Source organism: Gorilla gorilla, chromosome 12 (assembly GCF_029281585.2).
Source record: "Gorilla gorilla gorilla isolate KB3781 chromosome 12, NHGRI_mGorGor1-v2.1_pri, whole genome shotgun sequence".
NCBI classification, from domain to species: Eukaryota; Metazoa; Chordata; class Mammalia; order Primates; family Hominidae; genus Gorilla; species Gorilla gorilla.
The window spans coordinates 109760972-109787888 of NC_073236.2; the positions used below are offsets into that span (position 1 = coordinate 109760972).

Below are 26917 nucleotides of genomic sequence, written 5' to 3' on the forward strand. Positions count from 1 at the left end.
TATTTGATGACGCATACCTCTCAGATTGAAAATGTAGGTTAGCATTTGGGGCTAGTTTGCAACATGTTTAAAGTCATTATTGGTGGAAGAGAAGCTGCTAAGCAAATTCTAGCACTTGACTCCCGCTTATCCCCAAATCCATAAGTATTTTCATTTAGCTCGTCTGAAGTTTACCTGAGCATCAAAGGCAAAAGGACTAGTTATCTTTTAATAAGTGAGTTTTCCAGGAGATAAGTTTTTTTGTTTGTTTTCTTTTTGTTTGTTTGTTTCAGACGGAGTCTTGCTCTGTCGCCCAGGCTCGAGTGCAGTGGCATGATCTTGGCTCACTGCAACCTCCTCCTCCCGGGTTCAAGCAATTCTCCTGCCTCTGCCTCCTGAGTAGCTGGAATTACAGGCGCACACCACCACGCCCGGCTAATTTTTGTATTTTTAGTAGAGATGGGGTTTCACCATATTGGCCAGGTTGGTCTCGAGCTCCTGACCTCGTGATCCGCCTGCCTCGGCCTCCTGAAGTGCTGGGATTACAGGCGTGAGCCACCGTGCCTGGCCAGAAGTTTTAAACATACAGTATTTTAGTTTATTTTCCTTTCTATTTCTTTATTTTCAATTAACATTATTTAATATAAAAGTTACACGTTTATTGTAGGAAGATCATACTGCCTCATTTGATAAGAGACTTCTGTCTTCTAACAGCTTCATATGTATCCTTCTATTCTTCCCAAATTGAATGTATTATACATAGAAGCATATTGTACTTCCTGTTTTTCAACCTGCTTTTTTTTTTTCACTCAACAATGTGCTATAGCCATCCTTTCATGTCAGATGTGTCTTTTATCTACAAATTTACCTTTGTCTCCATAGTTTTCCGTAGTATGACTTCACCATCTTTTTTTTTTGAGGTGGAGTCTTGCTCTGTGCCCCAGGCTGGAGTGCAGTGTCGTGATCTTGGCTCACTGCAACCTCCACCTCCCAGGTTCAAGGAATTCTCCTGCCTCAGCCTCCCCAGTAGCTGGGACTACAGGTGCCCACCACCACGCCTGGCTAATTTTTGTATTTTTAGTAGAGACAGGGTTTCATCATATTGGCCAGGCTGGTCTCAAACTCCTGACCTCAGGTGATCTGCCCACCCTGGCGTCCCAAAGTGCTGGGATTACAGGTGTGAGCCAATGTGTCCAGCTTTCACCATCTTTTCTAAATGTTTCTAAACATTTTTCTACTGATAGACATTCAGATTGTCTTCAGTCTTTTGTGTTAAAAATAATGCTGTAATCGACACCTGTGTACATGGATAAAATATTCAAGTATTTCTGAATATAATCATTTGAAAAGAGAGTACAATGCTTAAACCCACAGAAATGAACACTTTAAGTACCAGATAAAACAGTGGGGACAATGTTTATTTATATAACAATATATATAAAATTCTTCCTGTTGTAAGTGCCTTAAAATTATTAACTTTTAATTTTCATAACAACTCTATGAGGTAAGTACTGTTATCCCCATTTAATAGATGACAAAACTGAGGTACAGTGATTAACTAACTTGTCCAAGGTCACCCTGTAGAGTTATCGACTACAGTATTTGTAAACTTGAAAAATAACAATAAAAATCATATTTTAGAAAGATTAATCTAGATGATGATGATGTGCAGAGGTAAGGAAGGCAGGCAGGAATGGAGCTAAGGTGTGCAGGTTTAACTTTAACAGGAAGGGCTACACAGGACTGACTTTCTACCTGGGTTAAGGACAGAATTTTCAAAGTCAGAGGTTTTATCCTAGGTGACTGATAGTGTGATGGTTTCCCATTGCCAGATATAGTGTGGTTGAGAAGGTTGATTTGGGGTGAAAGAGGCTGAGTCTGAGCTGATGGTGGGACACTCATTAGAAATAAAGTGTACAATTAAAGGTGATATGAGAAATATGGAAGAGAAATGAAAAAGAAAGGGTGAGAGGTTTGAAGAAAATCTTGCTGGGCTTTTGGTTAGAATTGTGTTATACCAGTAAAGTAATTGGAATAAATTGATACTTTATTGAAACTTTATAATACTAAGACTTTCCCACCAAGAACATGGTACATTTTTTCCATTTATCCAAATGTTCATTTATGTCTTTCAGTAAAATTTTATGGTGTAGCTGCCTTCCTGTATGTTTTTTACATAACATTTTAGGATTGTATTTAGGTATTGTATGTATTCTGGGAATGCTACGGGCTAAATTGTGTTTCCCCCCACCAAAATTCATGCGTTGAAATCCTAATCCCCAGTACCTCAAAATGTGACTGTATTTGGAGGTAGAAACTTTAAAAGGTGATTAAGTTAAAATGAGGTCATTAGGGTGGGCCCTAATCCAATCTGAGTGGTGTCTTTATGAGAAGAGGAGATTAGGCCACATGGAGAAACCAGGGATGCCTGCACACAGAGAAAAGACCTTTTGAGGATGTAGTGAGAAGATACCATCTGCAAGGCAAGGAAAAGGGCCTCAGAAGAAACCGAACTCAGAAGAAAGCCAACACCTTGATCTTAGACTTCCAGCCTCCAGAATTGTGAGAAAACACATTTCTGTTTAAGCCACCCAATCTGTGGTGTTTTGTGGTGGCAGCCCTAGCAAACTAATACAGGTGGCTACTGTGAATGGGAGCTTCCCGTATTATATATTACATCTCTAACCAGTTATTTGTTTTGCAGGAAATATGATGATTTTATAGTTTATTTTCCTGGATTTTCTGGATGGAAAAATGTTTTTATCTGCAAATGATCACAGTTTTGCTGCCCACTTTCTAGTCATTTTGCCTTTTGTTTCTTTTTCTTTTCTTTTTTTTTTTTTTTTGAGACAAGAGTCTCGCTCTGTCACCCAGGCTGGAGTGCAGTGGTGTGATCTCGGCTCACTGCAACCTCCACCTCCTGGGTTCAAGCGATTCTTCTGCCTCAGCCTCCTGAGTAGCTGGGACTACAGGCGCATGCCACCATGCCCAGCTAATTTTTGTATTTTTAGTAGAGACGGGGTTTCACCATGTTGGCCAGGATGGTCTCGATCTCCTGACCTCATGATCCACATGCCTCGGCCTCACAAAGTGCTGGGATTACAGGCATGAGCCACCGCGCCTGGCCTTTTATTTCTTTTTAAATCCTTGCTCATATATCTTTGAGTATATCTGTGAATATTTCTATCAGACAAATTCATAAAAGTTATTGCTAGTTTGTAATGTTCCTTTTTCTAAAGAATGGGCATGCAGTTTTATTAAATATCTTTTAGTGTCCATTGAGATGACCTTTTTTTCCCTTTATTCTGTTTTTTTATATGTATTACATTAGCCCATCTCCAATATTAAACTAGCTTTGTGTTTCTGGGATAAAAACTCCTTTGTCATTTGACGTGTGCTGACACTGACATTCTTTGAGTAAATAAAATCAAAAACAGGAGTATACCAATGTACACCAACATACCCTGCTGCTTTATTCGGGTTACTGACTATACTTTCTGTCTGAAATTGTCTGCTGTGTCCTCAGTAGATGACTCTATTTAGTAACTACAAACCCTGAGTCAGGCTTTCAGAATGCCCTTCTTTTTATTTATTAGTAGAGATGAGATCTTGCTATGTTGCCGGCCCTGGTCTCGAACTCCTGGGCTCAAGTAATCCTCTCTCCTCAGCCTCCCAAAGTGCTGGGATTACAGGCATGAGCCACTGTTCCTGGCCAGAGTGGCCTTCTAATGGTGCTTCCATGGACCTCTCCTTTGCTCTGATTTTCTTTCTCTTGCTTTTGGAGCTGCTCCTTTAGAGGTGAGACCACCCTTCAAGTGGGTGAAATCAGCTGTGAATCTCTCATTGCTTCTGTGTACTTCCCACAGCCTAGTAAATTTTCTCTTTGCTCCTCAAGCCCTGGAACATTTGGGCCTCCACCCACCTGTCTTACTCTCTGCGGAGAGTCTTGCTTCATATTTAGAGTCAGATTAAGACCAGTGGAAATGAACTGCCTTACATTTTCTCTATTTCAGCATATCTTCCTCTGTCACCTATTTTCTCCAGGTTTGGATAAAAGGTAGTCTCTCCTGATAATTCTCAACACCTGATGGACACCTATTCCAGGAGAACACTCTGCATCCTGAAGCTCATTCTGTCCTAAATGGATCCCATATCTCCCCTCAACGCAGAGACAAAAACAAACATTCCTTTAGGCCTAGGACCATCACTTCCCTTGTTGTTCATGGACCACAATACCTTGCCTGCTTCAATGGCTGCAAGTGTTTATCATCTCTGTCTTGTCTGGGCCCTGCATACAAGTGACCTGCCCTCATATCCAACACTCCAGTTTAGACCCCAGTAACCTCTTACTGGTGGGTTCTAATAACCTTTTAATAACTTCCCTCTATCTTGCCCCTTGCTTTATATTGAGATCATATTCATTGTTTCCCCTCCATCTTGCTGCCTGGATCATGAATGATGTCTGTACCACAGGGACCAGGATGCCATCTAGGGACAATGGAGCAATGAGCTGGGAGGAACCTGGATCCTGAACATTGTGTGGAGTACAGCTGTCATAAGGCTGAGGCTGCATTTTGTGTGTGTGTGTGTGTGTGTGTGTGTGTGTGTGTGTGTGTGTTTAACCTGAGCTTATGAGAGCTCTGGGTAATGTAAATAGAATAGCTCCTTTAGGAAGTGTCTTAGTCAGTTTGGGCTGCTATAACAAAAGTGCCGTATACTGGTGGCTTAAATAACTATCATAATTTTGGAGGCTGGGAAGTCCAAGATCCAGACACTGGCAGATCTGGCATCAGGTGGGGGCCTGCTTCCTGGCTTATAGACAGTTGCCTTCTTGCTGTATCTTCACATAGCTGATGGAGAGATCATTTTGCTCTTGTGTCTTCTTATAAGGTCACTCCTCCCATTTGTGAAGGCTCCACCCTCATGAGCTGATTACCTCCCCAAAGCACTACCTGCTAGTACCATCACATTGGGGATTAGGCTTCAACCTGTACATTTTATGGGGAAATGAACAATCAGTCCATATCATGGAGAAATAAATATATGTAACTATTATCACAAGTTAAGTAGTTAAAATAAAAAATATCAATACCTTATTCTGTGCGTGGCCCTGCCAATTTACTAAAAGCTATCATAAAGGACACTGATCGTAAAACTTAGCCAATCATTTTAGCCTGCACAAATTCTATACAGTATTTGAAATAATCAACCAAACAATAATTCTTCAAACTTTGTTCCGTTTTGTTTTGTTTTGAGACAGTTTCACTCTCTCGCCCAGGCTGGAGTGCAGTGGCACGATCTCGGTTCACTGCAACCTCCACCTCCCGGGTTCAAGCAGTTCTCTTGCCTCAGCCTCCCAAGTAACTGGTGCTACAGGTATGTGTCACCACACCCGGCTAATTTTTGGTATTTTTAGAAGAGACGGGGTTTCACCATGTTAGCCAGGATGCTCTTGATCTGCTGACCTTGTGATCCACCCACCTTGGCCTCCCAAAGTGCTGGGATTACAGGCATGAGCCACTGTGCCCGGTCTCAAACTTTTTATTCTCTTGGCTCTGGTAGCATAGTACTCACCTGTGGAAGACAGAATAATAATACAACCAAAGATGTGTATACCCTAATCTCCTATGAAGATATTACCTTACATAGCAAAAGAGACTTTACAGGTGGAGTTAAATTAAGGGTCTTGAGATGGGGAGATTATTGTATTTTACCACAATTTAAAAAATAAACTAGGTTTTCTAACATTTCTATATTATCCGGGTGGGGCCCTGTATAGTCACAAAGATTCTTATAAAAGAGGGTCAGAGTCAGAGAAAGGGACTAACAAGATGCTCAACATTGCTAATTATTAGGGAAATGCAAATCAAAGCCACAATGAAATATCACCTCATAAGGAAGGCTATTATAAAGGAAAACAGAAAATAACACTTTAAACATAAACATTTAAGACACCACCAAGTTATGTTGACTAGGGTGTGGAGAAATTGAGACCCTTGTGCGCTATTGGTGGGTATGTGAAATGGTACGTCTGTTATGAAAAACAGTATAGCAAAAAGTTAAAAATGGAATTTCCATATGATCCAGCAATATAACTTTTGGGTATATAATCAAAAGGATTGAAAGCAAGGTCTTGAAAAGCTATTTGTACACCCATGTTTACAGCAGCATTATTCATAAGAGCCGAAAGATAAAAGCAACCCAAATGTCCATTGATGGGTGGATGGATAAACAAAATGTGGTGTATCCATACAATGGATATGATTCAGCCTTAAGAAGGAAGAAGGTTCCGATACATGTTATAACATGAATGAATCTTGAGAACATTATGCTAAGTGAAATAAGCCAGTCGTAAAAAGACAAATACTGTATGATTCCACTTATATGAGGTATATAAAGTAGTCAAATTCATAGAAACAGAAAGTAGAATGCTGTTTGCCAGGGGCTGGATGAAATGAGTTATTGTTTAATGGGTATAGAGTTTCAGTTTTGTAAGATGTTAAAAGAAAAACTTCAGCTAAATTAAATTTAAAGGAGTTTAATTGAGCAACAAATGATTTGCAAATGGGGCAGCCCCCAGAATCACAGCAGATTCAAAGAGACTTCAGCGCAGCCACGTGGTGGAAGAAGATTTATAGACTAAAAAACGGAAATGACGTACAGAAATCAAAAGTGAGGTACAGAACAGCTGGATTGGTTACAGGTTGGTGTTTGCCTTATTTGAGCACAGTTTCAACACTCAGCAGTGTATTCATGGTTGAAGTATGGCCTCTGGGAGTGGCCAAGACTCAGCTGTTGTTACAGGTGCATACTCCTAAATTAGGTTTTCAGTCTTGTCTACCTATTAAACCAGGTGGCAGTTCGTCCACAGGGACTCAAATATAGAAGTACATAGTCCTTCTCAGGACATATTTAGTTCACTCTAACAAAGATGAAAAAGTTCTGGAGATCTGTTGCATCACAGTGTGAATAGACTTAATGTGACTGAACCATACACCTAGAAATGATTGAGATGGTACATTTTTTTTAGAGACAGGGTCTTGCTCTGTTGCCCAGGCTGGAGTGCAGTGGCATGATCAAGCTCACTGTATGTAACCTTGGACTCCTTGGCTCAAGTGATCTTCTTCCTTCAGCCTCCCAAGTAGCTGAAACTATAGGTATGCACCACCATGCCTGGTTAATTTTAATTTTAATTTTTTGTAAAATAATAAAACAGTGAGACAAGGTCTCACTAGGTTGCCTAGGCTGGTCTTGAACTCCTGGCCTTAAATGAGTCTTCCACCCTGGGCTCCCAAAGCACTGGTATTACAGGCAGGAGCCACCATGCTGGACAGAGGTGGTACATTTAATGTGTATTTTACCACACTTTAAAAAACTAGCTTTTCTAATGAAAAGGAAGTTAAGAGAGTCAGAGAAGGAGATGTGACCATGGAAGGAGAGATTACAGTGATATAGGGCCAGGGGTCAAGGAATGGTGGCAGCCCCTAGAAGCTAAAATAGGCAAGGAAACAGTCTCTCCTAGAGCTTCCAGCAGGGCACAGCTCTGCCACTTTATCCTCTTTTTTAATTTCGTAAGATCCATTTTAGACTTTTGACTTCCAGAACTATAAGATAATACATTCATGTTGTTTTGGCTGGGCACGGTGGCTCACGCCTGTAATCCCAGCACTTTGGGAGACAGAGGCGGGTGGATCACTTGAGATCAGGAGATTGAGACCAGCCTGGCCAACATGGTGAAACCCCATGTCTACTAAAAATACAAAATTAGCCGGGTGTGGTGGGGCACACCTGTAGTCCTAGCTACTCAGGATGCTGAAGCAGGAGAATTGCTTGAACCTGGGAGGCGGAGCTTGCAGTGAGCCGAGACCGTGCCACTGCACTCCCACCTGGGTGACAGAGCAAGACTCCGTATCAAAAAAAAAAAAAAAAAAAAAATTGTGTTGTTTTAAGCCACTGCATTTGTGGTAATTTGTTATGGCGGTGATAGGAAACTTATATATCACCTATTTTCCTAAAGTCATATTTTATATTTTCTTATTAATTACTTGGTGCTGCATGTAATTCGTTTTAATTTTGTTAATACACATAACTGTATTCTTTCTAATGTACCTCATTTCCAGAAACCCTACTCAAGATAATGTTCAAGTGGTCAGGGAGCAGAGCCTTAGTTCACCACCCCATAGCTCTTACCTGCATCAGGTCGAACCTACCAAGAGGATATTCTAATATTTCCCTTACATTATGTTAAAAACAAGAACTATAGTAAAATGCTCACAAACTTTTCTGACAATAAACACTTGGCATTTCAAAATCTGAGCCTTGGGATAAGGAGTGATAAATGTCCCAAATTAGGTGGGGCCACTTAGCAGAATAAAATGGTGGTGAGAAACTCAAGCTTTAGAGTTAGTGAGCCCAAGGTCAGACCCCAGCACTGACAGACACACTGTCTGGCCATGGGGAGCGCTTCGCATAATTACCAAAAATTGTCATAACTTAGGTATTTGTGAGCATTAAATAATGCCGCTGACTTTAAGTGCATAGGCAATGTCCGTGGCACCTATTATGTGCTCAATAAAAGATGCTGCTGTGTTGGTTCTTATTGTGATATCCGTGATTCTTGATTATGAAGCTGAGTTCAAGGTGAGCAGCTTTTGCTGTTTTCTGTGTACCATCTACATGACAGAGTGTTAAGGTCACCTCACAGACTGCCAGGCCGATGCGTGATAGCTCTCTTTTGTGGTTCAACCCCGAATGGAGAGAATACTTGAAATATTGCCAAAAGTCTGACCTGATTTATGTCGTGGAAATGAAAAAGTAGTCATTCGACTTCTTTCCACAGCTGTCTGCACACAAAAGGTCAATAGAAAGGTCTCTGGGCTCTAAACGAGAATCCTGTCAATGAGATTACAGTAGTTTCCCCTGACCTTCAGTTTCGCATTCCAAGAATATTAAATGGAAAATTCCAGAAATAAACAATTTGTAAGGTTTTTCCCCAACACATAACATGGGTGTATGATTTATAAGTTTTAAACTGCGTGCTGTTCTGAGTAGTGTGGTCTAATCCGGCTCCGTCCTGCCCTGTCCTGCGTGGGGCATGAATCATCCTTTGTCCAAGCTGTACACACTACCTGCCCATTACAGTACAGGAAGACACATGGTGTATATAGGGTTCAGTACTATCCATGGTTTCAGGCATCCACTGGGGGTCTTGTAATGTATCCCCCATGAATGGGGGGGATTACTGTGAACACACTCCTACTGACCACCATTACCAGTGATAGTCATTTAGGAGGACGCACTTTAAACATAGTCATTTAAGACACCACCAAGTTATTGGAAGAGAAAAACACACAAAAAAATTTTAATGCCTAAAAACAGAAACAAAAAACCCACCAAGCACCAAGCAGATTGTATGAACTAATATATTATGATGTCCAAAAGATGTTATTAATTGGGAAATGCAAGCTATGTAGAATTCTATACAAGGTCTGATCCAATTTTTGTAAAATAAGATCATATGTATTTATATATGTACAGACATCTGAAATATTCCCTTTCTACAACTGTCCTGGTTTTCATAAACGTATTTTACAATGGATATGTTTAACATTAGCAATTAGAAAACTGGTAAAGATAAATGTTATTGCCACAAGCATTTTTAATTTCAGTTTGTCCTCGGCTGTTACAGAGAATTGATACAAAAAATGATCATGTGAAGAATTTGCATCTTCTGCAGAACTACCGGTATCAGTCAGCAGTAGGAGATTATAAGTAGCAGAAATCCAGCTTGAGGGAGCTGAAACATAAGAAGGAAATTTATTGGCCCCTATCACTGAAGAACAGGAAGGGTGGTTGGATCTGGCCTTAGGAAACTTATAAGCAGCAAAGACTGGCTGGCTCTGTCTCTACTTCTCTTGCTCTTTGTAGGTTGACCCCTTGTACTCCATGTTTATGTCCTTGTGGGTTCCTGACTGGAAAGTCTTATCCCTGTAAGCTCAAGTCGAGAGAGTCCCAGAGAAGGATTCTGTTTGGCTTGGCTGGGTCAGGGACTAATTGCCAAGGTTAGGCGTATGGGGTCTTCTCATTGGCAGCCCCCATACCTCCCTAGTACCATAGGGCTGGAGTTGGGGAAATGGCATTTCCCAAACGAAGCATGGCTCTACTCTGGGCAGGTAGAACTGTATTATTATTATGCAGCTTGCAGGGAAAACTTGCAGCATCTGTTATAAAAGTTCCTCAGTGATTAACTTGCCCTTGAGCAAAGGCTCTGAGACAGGAACTGTCAGTGTGCTTGGGGAAGATGGGAAGACTGAGGAGCTCTGTTTAACAGAGTAGTATCTGTATAGGACAGTAGCCACAGACAACGTTGAAAGCCCAGGCAGAGAACAGATAGTAGACAGGCCGTAAGTGCCAGTCGAAGAAATTTAGCTAGACTAACTGATTTCTTTTAAAGTTTCATTACAAGTAATTTTTTTTAACCCAAAGATGTTAAAGTCTTATGAGCCTTAATTTCAAGTTTTCCAAAACCTGGGTTTTCAGGATCAGAAGCTCACTATTGGAAATTGAATGCTGTATGCAAATCTTTATTGAATGTCAATTTAATGAGTCTGTTAAAGATATATTGGTGACAAGACTGAGTGAATTAGGAGTTCTATCAAGATACCTTTACATCCTTACTGTAATTCTGCATTTTAACTGGTACCATCTAAATAAGCTTTGATCTGAAAAGATTTTATCCTTTGGAGTTCATAGGAAGCTCTTTGTTTTGATGAAGGTTGTAATCATATCAGTAAGCTGAGAAGTGGCTCATGGCTAGCATATTTTTTATCTCTGTGGGTATGTTCCCTGGCTCCAGTGGACTTTGGAGAATGAGCAAATGGATGGTTTCTTGGGAAGAGAGAGAAAGAGATACAGAATTTCAAAGATACAAAAATAATAACCACACGATGGATGGAATCACAGATCAATGTTTGTTTATGTAATTTTAAATAGCCTTCTCCAGCGCCATTGTGTTCCACTGTGTTCCTGGGAAGCCTCGTGTCACCTAATGTGTACCAGGAAAATAGGGTTAACTATGTCCACTGTAACAACTCTGTTTCACTAGTACAGCTTAGGTCAGTTAGAATTCTGCAGAAAGACTTCAAGCAGGGCTGAGTTTTGTCTTTTGTGGACTGGCTATCTGAATTTCAAGATGAACACACCACAGATAACGAATAACAAGCAGTGGCTTTTGGTGACGCTACATGGCAGTATAGTACACTGGCAGCCTTGTTTCTTTTCTATTCTTTTTTTTACATTTTCTCAGAGCAGTGCTATATCATTGTGTTTATTTCCTAGAAAACATTGAGAAGTATTAGGGTTTTCTTTTTTTTTGATCCAGTTTGAGTGACATATCTTGAATATAGAATAGACATATGTGTAGTATTTTGTGTGAACAAGCTGAAAAGGAAGACAAAGGGTAAGAAAGCTTAGGTAAAGGGAAGGAAATGGTTGGAGAACTTTTTACAATTTCTGAAGACATGAGGACCTTTTTTGTAAGCAAAAGAAAAAAAAGTATCAAGAAGTATTTAGTTAGCTCTGTCCTTCATGAAGTAATGCTTTATGCACCCAAATGAATCACAACAGCATCATAACAATAATGATACTACTGGTATAGTATTTATCTTGTGCTACTCAGTATTCTAAGTATTTTTACCCATGTTAATTTATGTAATCCTCACAACAACTGTACGGAATGGATCTATTATTAAACCCATCTTAGATACAGATGAAAAATCTGAGTCATAGAAGGGTTGAATAATCTGTCTATAACTGAGTACCCCCATTTTTCTAAGAGAAAGGGACTTAGTTATTTTTTAAATTATTATTTTCTTCTTTTCTCTTTCCTCCTTTTCCCCTGTTCCCCACTTCCTACTTATCTTTTCAGAAATGCAGTTTTCACCTTTACCTTCCCTTTACTAGTCACTCCCTACACAGCAAGCTTGTCTAACTGTGTGCTTACTTAGAAGCTCCAGAGCCAGAACCCTCTCCCACTAGGAGATTGTCTCAGGAGACAACAGTCTGTTTACATTTACAACCTAGAAGTATGCCCACGACAGAACTCTCTCCTACCTGGGCAGTATCTCAGACAATGGCCACTTTACAACCTAGCTCTGCCTGCGATACCACCAGCTTGACTTCTTGGTAGATAGAAGGCACCAATGCCAGTCACACAGAACCCCACCTGCTCGCTTCCTCTCCTGCATGCTGCTCATCCCAAGTCCCCTGCTTTCTGCCCCAAACGTGAAGCAGTACCCTTAAAGGCAGGAGCCTGTACTTCTTCCACTAAGCTCGCTTTGGAATAAAAAGTCACTTTCTTTATAGCAGACCTTGCTCTTGTTCACTGGACTCTGCAAGCAGCAAGTGACTGAACCTGAGGTTCGGTTACATGTCCATGGCCCACAGTAAACAGTGGTGCCTAATATTAACACTCAAACAGGATGGCTCCAGAGCCCATCCTCTTGACTACTGTGTACTACTTGATTCACAATTTTTCCTTTCCTTTTTTTTTCTTTTTTTTTTTTTTTTTGAGACGGAGTCTCGCTCTGTCACCCAGGCTGGAGTGCAGTGGCACAATCTCAGCTCACTACAAGCTCCGCCTCCTGGGTTCACGCCATTCTCCTGCCTCAGCCTCCAGAGTAGCTGGGACTACAGGTGCCCGCCACCACACTGGGCTAATTTTTTGTATTTTTAGTAGAGACGGGGTTTCACCATGTTAGCCAGGATGGTCTTGATCTCCTGACCTCGTGATCCGCCCGCCTCAGCCTCCCAAAGTGCTGGGATTACAGGTGTGAGCCACCGTGCCCAGCCCAATTTTTCCTTTGCTACAGAACTTCATGTTCTACAAGCTACTTAACATACCCATGATCTCACATGGATATATAGACAGTAGGGGGACTTTTGCTGAATCTCAGAGACTGCAGATCTCACAGAGCAAGTACATGGAAAGGATGAGATACAAACTCAAATATTCTCAAATGGAGCCATGCTCATTCTCCTGGTCCACGGTTATCTCCTTAAAGGGCAGTAAAACTGTAAGCCAGCAATTCCACTTCTTGGAACTTAGTGTGTGAAACATTTATACCAGGGTACAAAAATATATATAAAGGAAAGTTCATTAAAGCCCTCTTTGTAATACCAAAAAAGCTGGTAATGATCTGAATGTCTATCAGTAAGTAAATAGTTCAATAATTATAATACAGATATACTATGATATCTTGTGCTGTGAGGTGTGTTTATATGTACTAACATAGAATGGTGTTTGTGTAATATTTTTAAAGTGAAAAGAGCAAGTTAACAGGAGAATTAAAGCCATTATTTTAAAAATCTTGGTTATAGGCCAGACACGGTGGCTCACACCTGTAATCCTAGCACTTTGGGAGGCTGAGGTGTGTGTATCACTTGAGCCCAGGAGTTCAAGACCAGCCTGAGCAACATGGTGAAACCCCATCTCTGCAAAAATTACAAAAATTAGCCAGGTGTGGTGGTGTGTACCTGTGGTCCCAGCTGCTGGGAAGGCTGAGGTGGGAGGAACATTTGAGCCCAGAAGTTGAGCCGTGATCACACAACTGCACTCCAGCCTGGATGACACAGCAAGACCTTGTCTCAAAAAATAAAATAAAATAAATTTTAAAAAATCTTGGTTATGTAAGTGTGTTTTTATTCTTTCAATAATTATTATTAGAGCACTTACTATGTACCAAGCACTGCTTTAGAAATTGGGGGTACCATGCTAAGACCAAGCCTTGCCCTTCATGGGTGGTGGACTGTAATGAGAGAGAAACTGAAAAAGTAAATAATTAAATACTTGCAGATGATTGCAGGTGCCTTGAAGAAAACTAGGCAGTAGAGTTGGAGTAGGGTGGCTATTTGAGGTTGTGTAGGAAGGAATATTTGAGAAGGGGCAATGTGTGCAGATGGTAGAAAAGAGCGTCCCAGACAGAGGGGACAGGAAATTGGAGGTCCCTGAGTGGAAGGAGCTCACATGGATTGGCAAGGCTTGTGGGGCATAGGCAATGAAAGGAAGGGGATTGAAAGTGGGGCAGATGCCAGATTTTGTAGGACCAAAGGGGTCGAGTTCTATTCCAAGTGTAATGGAAAGGCAGTGCAGTAGGTCAAAGCTCATTTTCATTTTGTGTTTTAAAACAGTCCCTCTGGTTCTCCTGGAGGCATGAAGATCAGTCCAGAAGTGGATGCGGTGATCTAGGTGAGAGCAGATGGGCCTTACACCAGGGCCGCGGTGTAAGGGCATGGGGAGAAATGATGGCATCTGGGGTATATAACATATTCCAGTAGACAGGACTTACTGATGCATTGGACGTGGGATGTGAGGGGAAGAAAGGGATCAGAGCTGACCCTTAGATTTTAGCCTGAGCAATGAAATGAATATTGGAACCCTTTAGTGAGAGGGAAGCACAGGGGCCTCAAGGAATGGCTTTGGCAAGTGGGCATAGGGTGAGGAGAGTCAGGAGTCGTATTTTGGACTTGTTGAATTTGAGCTGTGTGTTTGGAGTAGGAGGAGATGTTTCCTGGAGGTGGTTGTGTATTCCTATGTATGTGTTACCTCTCTGGAGTTGACTGGAATGGGAGACAGTTCAAGTGAAACTTACCCTTTTCCTCCGTAAGCTGCAGGATATTCTAAAAAACATTATTATTATTTTTTTTACAATGAACATCTTTTTCTTTTATAATTTTTAAAGTTCAAAAGAAAAAATGTGTATAAGTGGAGATATATGGGTTTGTGTAAAACAGGAAGTTTTGGAAAGAAACATCATACTGTGAGCAATGAACACCCTTAAGCAGTTTATACAGTTATGTATTAATTGCCTTTTTTATTAAAAAAATATATTTTTTGAGATGGAGTCTCACTCTGTCGCGCAGATTGGACTGCAGTGGCGTGACCTCGGCTCACCACAACCTCCACTCCCCTCCCTGCACAGCCCCGCCCGCCCGGGTTCAAGGAATTCTCATGCCTCAGGCTGCAGAGTAGCTGAGACTACAGGCATCAGCACCACGCCTGGCTAATTTTTTTGTATTTTTAGTAGAGACAGGGTTTCACCATGTTCGCCAGGCTAGTGTCAAACTCCTGACCTCAAGTGATCCTCCTACCTCGGCCTCCCAAAGTGCTGGGATTACAGGCATGAGCCACTGTGCCCAGCCTGATTGACTTTTTAAAAAGCCTGTAAAACCTTTGTAGTTTTTAAAAAAGAAGTCAATGCAAGTAAGCGCAGGTTATAATCTCTGCACCATCTCTGTTTCCAAGCAGGAACCCAAGGACACTGGTCTCCTTCCTGTACTCCCAGTTCTCAGTAGCCTTCCTCCCTTGTCCATTATATATAAAAACAAAAAATGTGAAATTCTAAATTTGTCTAGTTATATCAAGAACAAAAGTCTGGGTCAGGCACAGTGGATCACTCCTTGAATCTCAGCACTTTGGGAGGCTGAGGCAGGAGGATCACTTAAGCCTAGGAGTTGGAGACCAGCTTGGGCAACAAAGTGAGGCCCCTGTCTCAAATTTTTAAAAATTTATTTTAAAAAAAGAAAGAACAAATGAAAGCCCTGAAAGCTGAGCAGAAGTTCTCCAGGAGGCATGCAAAGAATGGGTGCAAAACACAGGACAGTGGGCAACTCTGGAGAGTGGCCCTCCACTGACGTACCTGTGCCTGGTACGTCACCACACCCTGGGATTAATCACTGCACTGTCCATAAGAAAGATTCATTCCATTTATTGGTTAATAGGCTCAAAGAAAATCCCTTCTCTTTGGCAGTAGAGACCACATCCTCAAATTTGAAATCTTAACAAATTCAGTTTGTGGCAACATAGAACCGAAAGGACCTGGAGATTATGTAGCCCATCTCTCTCACTTTACAGACGAGGAATCCACAGCTTTGCAAGGAGTGATTAATCGTTGCAATCCCAGGTGTGATGCTAGGGTGATAGTGAAGTCTAAAGGAGCGGGTTGCCCTTCATGACTTGTCAGATACCCATCTCTCTCTCTCTGACTTGTCAGATGCCCATCTCTCTCTCTCTGACTTGTCAGATGCCCATCTCTCTCTCTCTCTGAGTCGGCTCAGGCCCCTCAAGAAGCAGATGCCAAGATGGGACTAGATGTGCCAGGGACAAAATGGAGGAAGCCTCCGGGAAGGATAGAGGGACGTGAACCTCAGTAGGCCAAAGAGCCAGCTGCCTGCGATGTAGATCTGACACCTGTGGAAGCAGAGAGGGAGGGAAGGAGGACTGGGTAGGAGAAGCTTCAGACAATGGGGCAACCCCAAGAGAAGGCAGCCTGTGAGTGGAATCCCGCATCAGGCAGAAATGGCACCCACTGCATGCTCAGGCATGGGGTGGGAGCGCCAGGGACAGTGTGGCTCTGTGGCAGGTCTGTGCGGGAAGCTGTGCCCCCTGCAGCCGGTTCTTTTGGAGGGAGGTCTGAGGCCACCACACTCCATCTCTACTTCCTGTACCCATATTCTCCCTGCTGCATCCTCCACTGTGGGCCTGTTCCTATTATCCCCTTCCTACAGGTGCCTGATGCTGTGACCATGTTACACTCCTGGCCACTCTCCAGAGTTGCCCACTGTCCTGTGTTTTGCACCCATTCTTTGCATGCCTCCTGGAGAACTTCTGCTCAGCTTTCAGGGCTTTTGTTTGTTCTTTCTTTTTTTAAAATAAATTTTTAAAAATTTGAGACAGGGGTCTCACTTTGTTGCCCAAGCTGGTCTCCAACTCCTAGGCTTAAGTGATCCTCCTGCCTCAGCCTTCCAAAGTGCTGAGATTCAAGGAGTGATCCACTGTGCCTGGCCCGGACTTTTGTTCTTGATGTAACTAGTCAAATTTAGAATTTCACATTTTTTGTTTTATATATAATGGTATTTTTCTCACTACTGAAACCATCCAATATATTCATGGCACTTGCCTTCAGGGCATGTTCAAAGCTGTGTGCTTGTTCTAAAAATGTTCAGCCGAATCAAATGAGATTTCATATCTCTGTGTACCCACCATCCATATATATGCCCATCCGTCCATCTGTCTCTATTTCACTCTGTTTCTACCTTTCTGTTTCTTCAAGCCTACTGTTGTCTCAATGTCTTACCCTTGTATACAGTGTTGGAACACAAACTTCTATGTCTGGGGACACATTCTTTTCCACATTTTCACTATTGTCACAAACATGACTCTAGGAGAATTTTTAAAACCTAATGTCTGTGTTGAGAGTATGGGCAAACAGACAGAGTCTCATACTCTGTTGATGATGATATAAATTGGTGCAATATTTGTGGAGGGCAATGGGCAGAATCTATTACATTTTAAAATAGGCAAAAACTGTTTGGTCTTACATTTTCTACTTCTAGGAAATGAGACTAGAAATACATTAACACAAATAGATAGTTGTTTTCAGCAATATTTGTAATGTTGAAAGGAAAAAATATATATACTTCCACCATTATAAGAAATGATAAATCATGACACAGTCATCCAGTAGAATATTTTATAGCCACTGATAGCAATAAAATACTGATATAGAAAAAATGCCCAAAATATATTGGATAAGAAAAGCATGTTGCAGGACTATGTTTAGTATAATTCAATTTTTGGTTTTAAAAATGTAAATTATATATAAAGGTAGATAGATATTTTAGGTTATGCAAAAAATCAGAGTAGGCCAGGAGCGGTGGCTCACACCTGTAGTCCCAGCACTTTCGGAGGCCAAAGCGGGCAGATTGCTAGAGCCCAGGAGTTCAAGTCCAGCTTCGGCAACATGACAAAATCTCATCTGTATAAAAACAAAACAAAACAAAACAAAAATTAGCTGGGCATGGTGGCATGAGACTGTAGTCCCAGCTACTTGGGAGGCTGAGGTGGGAAGATCGCTTGAGCTCTGGAGGTCAAGGGTGCAGTGAGCTGTAATCGTGACACTGCACTCTAGCCTGGGCCACAGAGCAAGACCCTGTCAAAAAATCCCCCCAGAAACAGAATCAGAGTAAAATATATCAAACCATTAATAGTATTTATCCAGAGGCAGTGTGTGTGTGGGTGGGGGGTATGGGAAGAGGGTGAAGGGAATGAGTAGGGTCTGGGTATCTTACAAGAAACTTTTTATATTATACACTTCTTTAATGCTTATTTTTCAACAAATATATATGTAATATTTTTTAAAAACTAAATTCATCTTGAAAAATTATGGGACAAAATCACAACCAGTCTATGAACATTGATATAGTCAAGATAGAAAACATTTTTCCACAATCACAAGGATGACTCATGTTGACATTTATAGCCACACCCACTTCCCTCTCACTCTATTCCAGCTTTAATTCCTGGTAACTACTGATCTGTTCTCCATTTCAAAAATGTTATATAAGTGGAGCCACACAGTATGTAACCTTTTGGGGATTAGCTTTTCTGTTCACTCGGCATAATTCTCTGGCTATTCCTCCAGGCTGTTCATGTATCATCAGTTCATTCCTTTTTGTTTTCTCCCTTCCTTCCTTCTTTCCTTCCTTCTTTCCTTCCTTCCCTCCCTCTCTCCCTCCTTCCCTCCCTCCCTCCTTCCTTCCTTCCTTCCCTCCTTCCCTCCTTCCTTTTTTTTTTCTTTGAGAGGGTCTTGTTCTGTCGCCCAGGCTGGAGTGCAGTGGCACCATCTTGACTCACTGCAACCTCTGCCTCCTGGGTTCAAATGATTCTCTTGTTTCAGCCTCCCAAGTAGCTGGGATTACAGGCGTGGGCTGCCAAGTTCATTCCTTTTGGTTGATGAATAGTATTTCATGGTATGGATGTATCACAGTACATGCAATCATTTGTCATTGATGGCCATCTGTGTTGTTTCCAGTTTTTGGCTCTTATGAATAAAACTGCTTTAAGTATTCATGTACGGGTTTTTTGTGAACATGCTTTGCTACCCCTGTGGGATATATGCCCACATATGCAATTGCTGGGTCATATGGTAGCTGTGTGTGTGGTCTTCTAGTCCACAAACCGGGTATGACTCTCCATTAATTTAGATCTTCTTTGCTTTCTTTCGTCACTGTTTTGTAGTTCCAGCATACTAGTCTTATGTTTTCTTAAATTTGCACCCCTTAAGCGTTTTATTTTTTGAATGATTATAAATAGTACTTTTTTTTTTTTTTGAGATGGAGTCTCACTCTATCACCCTGGCTGGAGTGCAGTGGCATGATCTCGGGTCACTGCAACCTCTGCCTCCTGGGTTCAAGCAATTCTCCTGCCTCAGCCTCCCGAGTATCTGGGATTACAGGCGCCCATGACCACGCCTGGCTAATTTTTTGTATTTTTAGTAGAGATAGGGTTTCACTATGTTGGCCAGGCTGGTCTTGAACTCCTGACCTCAGGTGATCCACCTGCCTCAGCCTCCGAAAATGCTGGGATTATAGGTGTGAGGCACTGCACCTGGCCAGTATTCTATTTTTTAATTTTAGTTTTCACATTTATTGCTAGTATGTAGATGTATTAACAATGATTATATTGATTTTTGAACACTGAACTAGCCTTGCATCCCTGGAATAAACCTCACTTGTTCATAGCATGTAATTCTTTTTTTATATTGCTGAATTGTTTTTGCTAAAATTTTGGTAACAATATTTGCATCTATATTCATGAGGGATATTGGTCTGCAGTTTTCTGTTTTTGTACTGTCATTGTTTGGCTTTGGTATCAGGGTATACTAGCTTCGTAAAATTATTTGGGAAGAATTTCCTCATCTTCTATTTTATGGAAAAGACTGAATAGAATTGGTGCTAATTCTTGAAACTTTTCATAGAATTCTCCAGTGAAGCCATCTGGGCCTGGAGATTTCTTTTTTGGGAGTTTTAAATTTTTACTTGGTAGTCATAGGGCTATTCAAATCATATATTCCATGTTGGGTGAGTTGGGGTAGTTTGCATTTTTTGAAGAATTGATCCTTTTCATTTCAGTTGTCAAATTTATGGATGTAAAATTGCTTATCATATTCTTATTATCATTTTGATATATGCATGGTCTGTAGTGATATTTCCTCTTTCACTCTTGATATTTTTATCTTTTCTTTTTTCTTTGTCAGTCTTGCTAGAGACTTGTCCATTTTACTGATCTTTTCAAATAACCAGCTTTCTCTTTTATTGTTTTTTCCTATTGTTTTTGTTTTCAATTTACTGAATTCTGCTCTTATCTTTATTATGGGATTACTTCTACTTGTTTTGGTGTTTGTTTTTCTATCTTCTTTCTCAGTGTTCTTAGGTGTGTAGCTAGATTATTGATTTTAGGCTTTTTCTGTTTTCTATTAGAAGTATTTAGTGCTAAAAAATTTCTTTTCAGTGGTCTTCTAGTGGTGTCCCACAAATTTTGGTATGTTTTATTTTAATTTTTGTTCAGTTCAGTGTATTTTTACAATTTCCCTTGAAACTTTCTCTTGGCCCAGGAGATATTTAAAAGTTTGTTGTTTAGTTTCCAAGTGTTTGGAGATTTTCTGTTTTTCTACTATTAATTTTTAGTTTGATCCCATTGTGATCAGAGAATATACTCTGTATGATTTCAATTCTTTTAAATTTGTTTTTATTTTTTAAGTGACACAGAATATAGTTTTTCTTGATATGTTCCATTGGCACTTGAACGGAATGTGTATTCTGCTGTTGTTGGATGAAGTGCTCTCTAAATATCAGTTAGATCTTAGTATTAATGGTGTTGAGTGCTATATCTGTCCTGATTTTTCTGTCTTGTTTCTCTATATACTTTTGAGAGAGGTTTAAGTCTCCAGCCACAATTGTGGATTTGTCTGTTTTTCTTTTTAATTCTATTAGTTTTTGCTTCACATATTTTACCTCTGTTTGGTGCATAAACAGTTAGGATTGCTGTGCCTTCTTGGCTGGACTTGCTGTTTTATCATTATGTAATGCTCTTCTCTGTCCCTGGTAACTTTTTTTTTGCTTTGAAGTCTACTTTATCTAATGGTAGTATAGCTACTCTTGTATTCTTTCGATTAATGTTTTCATGGTATATTGTTTTCCATTCTTTTACTTTTAAAATCTATATTGTTATATTTGAATTAAATGTCTAGTAGACAACATAGAATTGGATATATATTTTAATCCCTCTGCCAATCTCTCTTAATTAGTATATTAAGACAATTTGAATTTAGTGTAATTATTGCTATGTTAAGACTTAAATATGCTGTTTTTTCTCTCCATTGTTTTCTGTGATTTTTAATTTTTTCCCATTCCTATGGGTTACTTGAAAAAGTTTAAAAATAATTTGTTTCCTCTATAGTACTTTTGGTTTGTTTTTGTTTTTTTGTTTTAAGACAGAGTCTCACTATGTTGTCTAAATAAAGTCTCAAACTCCTGGGCTCAAGCCGTCCTCCCACCTCAGCCCTTTAAGTAGCTGGGTATTACAAGTGCATGCCACTGTGCTTGGCCCTCAGTTGTACTTTTTTAAATGTATGTCTTTGTTAGCTTTTTAAGTTTGTTTCTCTAGGTATTTCATTATATATACATAACTTATTACTGTCTATTGCCAACATTTTACCAGTTCAGATGAATTATAGAAACCTTAGTTCTTTTTGCCATCTCCATTTATAGTTGTCTTATGTATTTCCCCCTTACAGAGAACTGGATCAGAGTGTTATAATTTTTGCTTCAATGATCAACTAATTTTAAAAACTGAAGAGCAGGAAATATTGTACTTATCCATATTTTTTGCTTATGTTCTCTTTCTTTCTTCCCATTGTTCCAATATTTTTTTTAAAGAAACATTTTATTTTTCTTTTTAGAGAATGTTCTTAGCTATTCTTTCGGTGTAGGTCAGCTAGCAACACCTTTTTTTTGGTTTTCTTTCATTGAGAGTGTCTTGATTTCCCCTTCATTCCTACAGGGTATTTTCTCTAGATATAGAATTCTGGGTTGACAAGTCTTTTTTCAACACTTGAAAAATGTCGTGCCACTTTCCTTTTGAACTCTATGGCCTCTTTTGTGAAATCTGTTGTCATTCAGATTGTTTTTCCCTTACAAGTAAGATGTCCTTTTTTATTAGAATTTTCTTTTTTTTGTCTTTAGTTTTCAGAAGTTTGACTGTGACATGACTTAGTATAGATTTCTTTGGGTTGATGTTGTTTGGAGTGTTCTTGGCTTCTTGAATCTGTAGATTTGCATCTTTTGCCAATTTGAGGAAGTTTTCAGTTATTATATCTTGGAGGACTTTTTCAGCCTGGCACTTATTTTCCTCCTTTTCCAGGATTCTGATGACATTAGTGTTAGATTTTTTTGTTTTAGTCCCACAGATCCCTAAAGCTCTGTTCTTTTTTTTTTTTTTCAGTTTGTATTATTTTCTGCTCAGATTGAGTAATTTCTGTCTTCAAGTTCACTGATTTTTTACGTTGACTTCTGCTGTAAGCTCATCCATTGAGTTTTATAAAAATTTATTGTGATTCCCACTTCTAAAATTTTCATTGTTTCCTCTTTATGTCTTCTGTTTCTTTACTGTGTGTTTTTATTTGTTTTAAGTGTGTTTGTAATTGCTCATTGAAGGATTTTTATGATGGCTGCTTTAAAAATTTTATCAGTAACATCTTGTCATCTTGGTGTTGGCATCTTTTTTTTTTTTTTTTTTTGAGACAGGGTCTCACTCTGTCTGCCAGGCTGGAGCACAGTGGCATGATCATGGCTCACTGCAGCCTCAACCTCCCAAGCTCAAGTGATCCTCCCACCTCAGTCTCCCCAGTAGCTGGGACCACAGGCACACATTACTATACCCACCTAATTTATTTTAATTTTTTGTAGAGACGGGGCCTCTACAAAATTACCTATGTTACCCAGGCTAGTCTTGAATTCCTGAGCTCCAGTGATCCTCCCACCTTGGCCTCCCAAAGTGCTAGAATTGCAGGGGTGAGCCACAGCACCCAGTGGTGGTGGCATCTATTGATTGTCTTTTTCATTCAGTTTTAGATCTTCCTGGCTCTTGGTATGATGAATATTTTTCTATTGGAATTTGTATACTTTGGGTTTTATGTTATAGGATTTTTAATCTTGTTCAAACCTTCTATTTTAGCTGGCTCTAGCAGGTGTCAAATAAACTCTAGTGTGAGCTCAGTAGGGGAAAGGGAAAGTGCTGCCCATTTTGCCAGGAGTGGGGATAGAAGTCCAGATTCTCTATTTTGCCTCCATTGACACTTGTGAGGCAGTGCTCCTCAGTACTGCTGGGTGGAGGTGGGTGTTCTTGATTCCCTCTAGGCTTATATACCCTGGCTGGAAGAGACAGGAGTGCCATGGCTCCCCACATGGCTTCACTGACACCGTGGGAGGAGGTGGCTTCATTTTACTAGGCAGTGGTATATGTCTTAACTCTCCACCAGGCCTCCTCCAAGCCCCTAGCCCCTCCCTAGTGGGGACAGGGAGGGGTGTCTCATTACCGCAGGTTGGGGGCGGAAGTTGAGGCTCCCCACATGGTCTCCACTGCCACCACACGGCTGGATGGTGGGAGGTAGGAGGGGTCTCTGCCACCTGGTAGAGATGAAACCTCTGGCTCCACGCTTGGCCTTCTCTGACACCACCCTGGGAGGGGGCTTGGGGCACCTTGATACAGCCTGTTGAGGGTGGAGGTTGAGGCTCCCCACTGGCCTTTGCTGGTGAGGGTGGGTATGGGGCCACTGTTGCTGTTGTTGTTTCCTGTAGCATTTGGCTGGAGTTGAGTGGCTGCTGTCTAAAGATTTTCTCTTTTGCTAGGCTGCCCTTTTCCTGGTCCTTTGCTAAAGAAAGCAGACTTTTGTTGGGGATGTTTTTGTGTGCGCCTTTTGCCATTTCTGAGTTGCCAGCTCCTTTAGCTCCAAGACAACAAGAAAGCTCCAGGGACTCACTACTGAATCATTCCTTGTGGCCCAAGGCCCCTAGCCTGTCTGCCTCCTTCTCTCCATCTTCAGATTCTCCTCTGTTTGTTTTATATATAATGTCCAGGGTTTTTACTTGTATTTAGAGGTAAAAATAGGGAAAAGTATGCCTACTCCATCTTCCTGGAAGCAGAAGTCCTTGGGTAACATTGAAAAAAGGGCAAACTGTAAGAATAGAATCTAATGTCAGCTCAGCTCACTGTTTACTCAAGAAGCCCTGCAGGGCACACAGCAGGGATTGCACCAGGAGATGTGAGGAGGGGGAGCAGGTGGGTCTCCTGTCACAAGCTGGATTTTTCTAAGATTGGGATGGAGTGAGTGCTAGGGCTAGTGCTGGAACCCACCAGACCACACTGGCCATGGCTCACACAAAGGTCCCTGGAGAAGAGGACTTCTTACTTACTGTGGGAAGTAAGTCACAGGCCACATTCCTAGCCAGGGTCCACTACTCTCCGAGGGTCCCCACTCTAGTCATGCAAACCTTCCTTTGCTTCCTCAAATAAGCCAAGTCCATTCCCACAGCCTCAGGATGTCTTCTGTTATGGTTCCCTCTTACCCAAAGGCTCTAACCCCTCAATGGTTACTGGCTTCCTCCTTCAGGTACTGCGTCAATGCCAGCTCTTCAGAAAGGCCCCCTGAAGACTCTTCCTGAAGCAGACTCAGAGATGGAGTTAGCATGTACGAGCTCCAGTAGGGAGTGCTTTTGGGATCAAATCCTATGGAAGGGAATGGAAGGGGAAAGGAGAGGAAGGGGAAGGGGAGAAGGAAGGGGAAGGCAGGGAAGCAGGATTGTGTAGAGGGAGATGCCAAGACTCCATGGAAGCCACTGCTAACCTACCAGGGCAAGCTGAAGGTGGGATGAGCTTTCATAGCTGTCCTGACTTGGGAAGAGAAGGTCAGGCCTTTGTACACCTGTATTGCCAGTCACAGGGTGTGTGTTATCCCGAAAAGGGATGTGACCCTTGGCAAGACAGCCTTCTTTACTGAGGTCATCCCCAGGGTTGGTGACTGCAGAGGCTGGCCTTGCAGCCGCCAGGCTCCTTCATTCTGAAGGGTGCTGTGGGTGACATGCCACGAACCTGCCACACTTACCTTTCTTCAGCTAGTGACAAAGAGCTCTGATCACAATGCTTCTCTGTGGCCAGACCTGGGGACTGACGGTACCTGTTGATCGTCTATGTCCTTGATGCTGTTCTTGAGGAAGGGGTAAGCCCTGGACATGGAATGCTTTCCCTGGTTATTCAGGCTGGATCCCAGCAATGAGTGCGGAGTTCTTACTCTGTTCCCTTTCATCGTGTCTGGCTCCAGCCAACTTGGCTTCAATTTAATCTCCTCTTTTTTCAAGACTAAGCTGCCACCTTTAAAGACATTATTGTTAACAGTACTAATAATATGACTATAATTGATTGAGCATTACTATGTTTCAATCAATTTACATATTTTATTTTATTGAGTGCTCATAAACACTCTATGTGGTAGGAATTATTATTGCTCATTTTGCATATGAGAAAACAGAGGCTCAGAGAGGTTAAATCACTTGCCCAAAGCCTACAAGTTACTAAGAAGCAGGGTCAGAACCAAACTCTTGTGCTTTTCCCACCATCCAGTGCCATCTGTATCCTGTTCAGCAGGGTCTCAGCTGGCTTAACAGAGCCATTATCATGTAGCAATACAGCACATTCACTTTGTCCTCTGTACAAAATGAGACTGTCATATGCAATTTCAGTTTTAAAAAGAATTTGGAAGAAAATATTTCGAAATATTTACTTTGGTTACCTCTAGACTAGTTAGGGTTACAGATGATTTTGAAAAAACTTTAGCATTTTCTAACAATTTTACAAGAACATGTATTACATATATAAATTGGAAAAAAAACCTTTTAAAAAGGAAAGTAAATAGTGAGACAACAAAAATTGTTCAGAAATGAAGCCAGCTGTCAGTGGGCATGGTGGGAAAGAAAAGCAACAGAGCCTGAGAATAGTCACGATTTGTGGACTCTGCCCTCATTTGTTAAAATGATTCCATTTATATCCTAGATGTCTCTGAAATGCAGATTCTAAATCTATTTTTTCTAAGTCAGAGTCTATGTTGGAAAGACTAGGGAAAGTGCTTATATAAATATTGTAGTAATTTCCTCATAAAGTTATAATCATACATCTATTTGTACCTTACAGTTTACAAAGCACTGAACGTATACTCTCTAGTTTGATCCTCCCAACAATAATGTGTAAGGCGTTGCTTTCTTCTTTCTACAGGTATAAATTCAGCCTGAGATTCCAGAATATTCTGTGTATTGACCACCACAGCAAGAAGAAAAAGTCCACGTAGGACTGAAATGTAAGTCTTACGATTGCTCAACCTGGTCTCTCTACCATAACACCTTTGAATTGAGTTATCTCACAAATAATAATTTCCATGTCTACTTGAAGAGGATTTGTTTATAGAGCATTGCTTTCATTAATTCATTCTGCAGCTGCTGAGTGCTAGGGTAAGCCAGGCTTTCTCGCTTGCCTGGGGATGCAGCAGTGAACAAAGTGGACATGATCCTCCTCTCTTGAGTTTTAGTCTGCGGGCCAGGAGTTGGGGGGTAGGAGAGGAAACTAGAGGAGCAGGGTCATTTCCTATGGGGGTTGAGAATGATGAAGATGAAAAGCATAATGCTGGGGGAGACAGAGACTTGTTGGTGTGTGGGTGTGGGGCCACTTCAGGAAGAGTCTTCAGGGGGCCTTTCTGAAGAGCTGGCATTGACGCAGTACCTGAAGGAGGAAGCCAGTAACCATTGAGGGGTTAGAGCCTTTGGGTAAGAGGGAACCATAACAGAAGACATCTTGAGGCTGTGGGAATGGACTTGGCTTATTTGAGGAAGCAAAGGAAGGTTTGCATGACTAGAGTGGGGACCCTCGGAGAGTAGTGGACCCTGGCTAGGAATGTGGCCTGTGACTTACTTCCCACAGTAAGTAAGAAGTCCTCTTCTCCAGGGACCTTTGTGTGAGCCATGGCCAGTGTGGTCTGGTGGGTTCCAGCACTAGCCC

General features: G+C 41.1%; 1 long non-coding RNA gene across 6 annotated transcripts in view; it reads left to right on the forward strand.

Annotated features, from left to right (window-relative positions):
* Nucleotides 1-26917, forward strand: part of LOC109025756 (uncharacterized) — a 194089-nt gene that overhangs the window by 821 nt on the left and 166351 nt on the right. For all 6 annotated transcript variants that reach the window (XR_002004716.3, XR_010130011.1, XR_008677222.2 and 3 more), the window contains exons 2-5: nt 5240-5355; nt 14167-14224; nt 24486-24563; nt 26141-26222. This is a non-coding gene — a long non-coding RNA (uncharacterized lncRNA). The remainder of the gene's footprint in view (nt 1-5239; nt 5356-14166; nt 14225-24485; nt 24564-26140; nt 26223-26917) is intronic.